This window comes from Elgaria multicarinata, chromosome 3 (genome assembly GCF_023053635.1).
Source record: "Elgaria multicarinata webbii isolate HBS135686 ecotype San Diego chromosome 3, rElgMul1.1.pri, whole genome shotgun sequence".
Lineage (NCBI taxonomy): Eukaryota > Metazoa > Chordata > Lepidosauria > Squamata > Anguidae > Elgaria > Elgaria multicarinata.
This window is the reverse complement of record NC_086173.1, coordinates 128028830-128034829: the sequence shown is the minus strand read 5'-3', so window position 1 is coordinate 128034829 and position 6000 is coordinate 128028830. Positions and strand designations below refer to the sequence as shown.

General features: G+C 41.6%; 1 protein-coding gene across 4 annotated transcripts in view; it reads left to right on the top strand.

Moving 5' to 3' along the window:
- Window positions 1-1906: 1906 nt before the first annotated feature.
- The window catches only part of LOC134395511 (contactin-4-like), a 637778-nt gene continuing 633684 nt past the window's right edge, over window positions 1907-6000 (top strand). For all 4 annotated transcript variants that reach the window (XM_063121675.1, XM_063121677.1, XM_063121676.1 and 1 more), the window contains exon 1: window positions 1907-1934. The gene's annotated coding sequence lies outside the window, so the exon portion shown is untranslated. The remainder of the gene's footprint in view (window positions 1935-6000) is intronic.

Genomic DNA, 6000 nt, shown 5'->3' with positions numbered 1-6000 from the left:
CCGAGGAATCCCTCCTCACTAAACAGAACCTGTGCGGTTCTTCCTCCCTTCGCCCAATCTCTATTGCAAGGCAGGCGAGGGAGGGAAAGAAGAAAGGAACGGGGGGTGGGGGGTGAGGGAGAGAAGAAAGAAGCGGCGAAGGCGGGGTTAACACTGAAGCAGCTTGCAGAGTTGGCAGACACGTTTCTTCCTCTCCGCTCTTTTAATTGAGTCTTCGCTCTCGCTCTCTTTCTCTCCTACCCTCTCCGCCCCACTGGCATCCGAGGCGTAGATTTGGGAGGGTGGCGTTTGCTCAGTGACCACCACTAGCGCACAATATCCACCCCCCTCCACAGAAACAACAACAACAACAACAACACTCCACCTCTGCCGTTACGGCTGGGCTTCGCAACCAGCCCTCGAGGCTCGCGGCATACCTCGGGGAAAGCGGGACTCGAGCGAAGCAGAAGCAGCCTTAAGGAAGCGGGGGTGGGGGGAGAGAAGCGCTGCCCAGGCGCCTCGGCACACCACCAGCAGCAGCGGCGGCGGCGGCGGCTGCCGCCCGCCCGCCCGCCTTGCTCGCCTGTGTCCTGGGAATCTGCCTGCATCAGCTCGGAGGAGTCTCTTGGCAGCTTCCCCCGGTCAAGGTAAGGCTCGGGCTTGGTTGCAGGTCCCTGAATGCTGTGCCGTGTTTGTTTGGGGGGGGGGGGGGGAGACAGAGAGAGAGAGAGAAAAGAGCGGGAAAAAGAAAAGCGGGCGTGTGTGATTTTGTCTCACTAGTGGTGGTGGTCGCTGCTGCCCTTGTAGATTAGGAGGAAGCGCTCCCACCTGAAAAGAGGAGCGTTTTGGCGGGGGGTGGGGAGGAGGAGAAGAGAAGCTGCCTCTGAGGCAACCGCGCTTCAATTTTAAGCAGTCCTAGCATCGCTTCAATCCCACCCAGGCTCTCCTTCTCCGTTCCCCCTCTTCTGCACAGCACCGTCTCTATACCCAGATCTCTCTCACACACACGCACATAGCTTGGGTATGATTTCAGATATTTCTCTCCCCCCCCCCCCCCACGTTCCAACCGCTTCCCTCCCGCTTTTGCTTGCATATTTTGCACTCCGGAATTTTGGACTCCTTCCACCGAGTCAATAAGTTTATTTGTGGCACACAAACACAAGAAGCCGGACGGTTCTTCTCAGCTGCTTTGCTGTCTCGTGGAGGCTGGTGCTTTCGAACTGTTATTATTATTATTATTATTTATTTATATAGCACCATCAATGTACATGGTGCTGTACAGAGTAAAACAGTAAATAGCAAGACTCTGCCGCATAGGCTTACAATCTAATAAAATCATAGTAAAACAATAAGGAGGGGAAGAGAATGCCAACAGGTACAGGGAAGGGTAAGCAGGCACAGGGTAGGGAAAAACTAACAGTAGAAAGTAACAGTAGAAGTCTGCACAACATCAAGTTTTAAAAGCTTTAGGAAAAAACTGTCCGCTGGGTTTTGCAGTGTGCCTGCAGCACTTCCGACTGTGATCAGCCTTTTGTGCGTTGTGCCTTCCCCAGCCCTTTCCTGCTAATCGTTCGCCGTGATTTGTCTCTTCAAGCTACAAATGTCCCACAGGCGCTTACTCCAGGGTAATTGCCTTCCGTGCCCACGCGCTGCTCAGGAATAAGACTCCGTTCTTATGCTTTACTTGGGGAATAAGCAGTCTGCTGAACTCGGACTTACTTCTGAGCAAACCTGGGCAGGATCGGGCAGCGTTAGGGGAGAGGGGAGGGATGGCGGAGTTTGCTACCCAAATTGACTTTGCATAAAGAGTGCTTTGGCAGAGTGGCGGCCAAATAGATTTTCCTACAGAAATGGATAGGAAGATTAGAGTATGTAAAATTGCATTCCCACCCCACCCCCATAAAAAGCGGGGGGACCAGCAGGGAACGGGCATCTGACTCGATCTGCCTTCCTATGTGAGTATCTTCTCTACAATTCCCACTCAAGGTTTACCCAGAGGAGTCCAGATATGGAGATTAACTTTGCTAGATAGCAGTTATCTTTCCTAGTCACCTTTGCAATAAAGCCGAGACGGCAAGAGAAAGGAGATATGTATCATCCCCTAGTTTTTGCTTATAACAAATGGGATGAGCTAAAAAGGAGAGAGCTGGGCAGCAGTGTGGTGGATCCTGAGATAAACAGACATGTGGATGATAAACCCTGAAGGGGGTATTGCCTGAGCTCTTGGTCCAGAGATGTTCGTTTATGTCCCTTGAAGCAAAAAAGCTGGCTGATATTTTGCAGAATATGCTTCAATTTAGCAACAACCCACCTCCCTTGTCCCTCTGAATGTCAGAGGCAGGAAGTTGCCTTTATTTTTCTTGAGCCTTGCAAATTGAAAGGACAAGATTGGGTTTAATTGTATGAAGATTGACACTATTCTAGGAAAAGGGGCAAGAAAATAAGTCATACAGTGTGTGTGTGTCCATGTCTGCACATGAAAGTGTACAACTATCTGGTTATCCCGTGTAATGCTTGAACAACTTTTGCTGGATGCAAACAAGTGTTTCTTTAACTGCTTTTAAAATTCTGTCTTCCCAAGGGTGGTTGTTAGCGTTCTCTGTTGCAAACAACATAATGCAGCATGTTGTGTTACTTATCCCAGACAGAAACGGCTTGCTCACTAAACTACAAATGGAAAGGTGCTGCTTGCATAACAAGTAGGACTAGTTAGCACCTTCCATACTGATTTTCATTTAAGGTAAATGAAAGGAAGGTAGTGGTTGCTGCAATACCTTATTTGTGTTTTGTACACAAGGATATAGTACAATCAGAGTGACGTTTCATTCTGAAAACATGAAAATACATTTCCCTTATGTTATTTCCAATATACTCACACATTAAGCTTGCTTTTTGTATTTTTTTTAAAAAAAACATTCTGCATAAAACTAGACATCTTATAAAGTTGTTGTTGGTTTCATTTTATGATTGTTTTACTTATTTTTGGCAAAATATATTCTGCTATCATAAGTACTAGGTTGAATGTACAGTGCAACCTATTATACAGTTCATTCTTTAGAATCCTGAATCTAAGTACTCTAAATTGGAAATAAGTTCAACTAATTTCATTGGGATCAACTTTTCAAATAAGAGTGAAGATGGACATTCATTCTAAAGTGTGGAATGGAAGTAGATTCAAAGCATATTTCTTGCATTCTGAGGCATATGTGTTCATCACACTTTTTAAGGTTGTACTTTAGAATGTGTTATCTCCCTAATTGTGCTTTTGTCAATTTAGCTTGACCTGTGTACCTTTATTTGGCTCGTGGATATACATAACAAGTATTTTTTCAGTGATAACTGAAACACTCTTGGCATGTCACCATTGGTATTAACTCCTGTCATAAGGGTTTAGATGATCAACTATTACTGCAGAGTGTTTTTCTTTTTTTAAAGACAGGAACAACTGTGATGTTGTGCATGAGAATATTTCTATTATCGGAGCTACTTTCACACTAGAGCTGGTAAGGGAGTAGTAGTGCAGATAAACACCCAATCAACAAGACTTACTTAACATTGGAGTTAATATACTGTGGTATTATAGCTGCCATTTTAACCACAGTTCATTGGAAGCAAGTTCCATTGAAATTGGTGGTACTTTGCCAAATATTTTGTCCAAGTAGTTACTGCCACTTGTGGAAGGAGAAAATATCTACAGTTTTCCATGTATATACACTGCCTTAAATCACAGATGCGGTTTTCCTTTACCTGTGATGAAATTGGGTCAGGTACAAATGGATGGTAAATTGTAGGACTCAGTTATAAGCTATTAAAACACTTCAGATGATAAAAAGTTTTCAATAGCAAGCAGGCCAGTACAATGTGTAGTCAAACTTGTGCTGTCAAAATGCTGCATGAAGCATTTACCTTTTGGAATAAATAGCTGTACTGGGTCATTAATCTATTATTTGTGTCCATATTCAGATGCTTTTCTTGAAGTTTTAACATCAGATTACTAACCTTGGTGGTACTTTGGAGATTTTGTTATAAATATCCAAATTTGATATTTATTGACATGGATATCCTGATCAAATTATCTAATAGTTATTTATTTTTCCATGTTTCATCTCTAATATAACAGTATAGAATGATGTCTATAAAATATATCTTCTTATTAGCATTTTCCTTGTACGTTTTTCTGCTTTCAGTACAGCTGTTCATAATTTTCATAAATATATCACTCTATAATCTTTTAACACAACTACTTAAGTGCATAAGAGCAGCTCTACTTGGTCAGACCAAAGGTCTATCTACTCTAGTCCAAAATTTTGATCTTACAGGAGCCAAACATATGCCTCCGGGAAATCCTTCCTTTCAGTAGACAATAATTCTGTTCTTTTACAGCATGTGGCGTCTGTCTGAGTGTGTGCTAATATTTTACCTCCGCCCTTTAAGCATTTTATAGGATAATGGAAGACCTGATCCTAAGCCAATGAAAAGGCTCCTGTTGACTTTGCCATGGCCTAAAACTGTTCATGGGAAGCCTTTCAGTACAACTGTTGCAATATGGACAAAATAATCTTCTGGCTTGCTTGAAGATGGTAAATAATGTATTGCTGAAAGCTTAAAATAGTTGGAAGAAGTGCTTGTTAGTGCACTGCTCTCTAGCCTTTGCAGGCCTCTGGCTAACTATATTCAGCAAGCCCCTTTGGGACTTGGGCAAGAATATTGAGCAAAAATCCCTCACAGAAGCAGCATGTCTGTTTAAAATAACACTCAAAAGAAACTTTTAAATTCTGGAAGGCAAAAAGAGTGAGGTCCCCAAAAGTAATATACAGATGTTACAACAACTTTGTTCCTCTTCAAAAGAAAATGCCTTCATTCTTGGCTATGAAGGGATTTATGATTCCAAATTCCAAATTTTGAATTAAATTTTCTATTAGAAGTAACTTCTAGTTAATAACTTCAAATTCATTTCCCAAATAATGTGATTAGAGTCCATAATATTTTTTTCTGTAGGAATTGGTTACCATTATTTTTAATATTGGTTAGCTTTAAATGAATTTGTGGACTTGATACTAGTTTTTTTTTAAAAAAAATCCCACATTTTTCATTGCCCAGATTAATCTTAATCTGACTAGTTTACTTTGTTGTGTTAAGAGTTTAAACCATTCTGCAATGACTGAGGACTGCAGTCACTAAATGGAAATTCAGCTGGATTTCAGCATGTGGGTCCTGTATTTTAGATCAGTTGTCAGTGAATGAAATGCATGGTATTGTACAGAAATGAAGATAAAGGTGCATCAGTGTTAGAATTGCATATACTTCTGCCCATTACAATATTTATTTATTATGTTTCTATACCACCCATTATGCAAAACTAATTGCTGCTACTAATTACTATTCATACCACATTTCTAATATGGTGTGTATGAGTTTTTTGTTGTGTTTTTTGTATGTGTAAGGGTATGTTTCATGAGGCCGAAAACAATGTTATAATTAATATTGCTATGCAAGTCATTCTGTATCCATGATTATGCTACCTCAAATCAGTGAAAATCAGATTTGAGAGATATCCTGAGTGGTTTTTAACTTAGGCCTTAGCTAGACCTAAGGTTTATTCTGGAATCATCCCGGGGTCATCCCTGCCTGCTCCTGGGATCCCCTGTGTGTCATTTACATGAACAGGGATGACCCAGAGATGATCCTGGGATAAACCTTAGGTCTAGCTAAGGCCTCTGAGTCAGGTTAATGTTTTCTGACTCCATTAGCTAGGATTGCATGTATACCAAAAATTGACACTCTCACTCCAGTTGCCCAAGACAATTAATAAGCATTAAATACAAATCTACAGTAAACTGCCCAGAGAGCTTCAGCTATGGGGTGGTATATAAATGTCATAAATAATAATAATAAATCTGTTCCCCCACCAAGTTGGTGTCATTCCACCTCATCCCAAGAACAGTTCCCAGAAGTGTTAAGAATGGGTCTTTTCGCATCTCTGGGTGAGGCTTATCACTCCTTTTGTCATAACTATTTTGG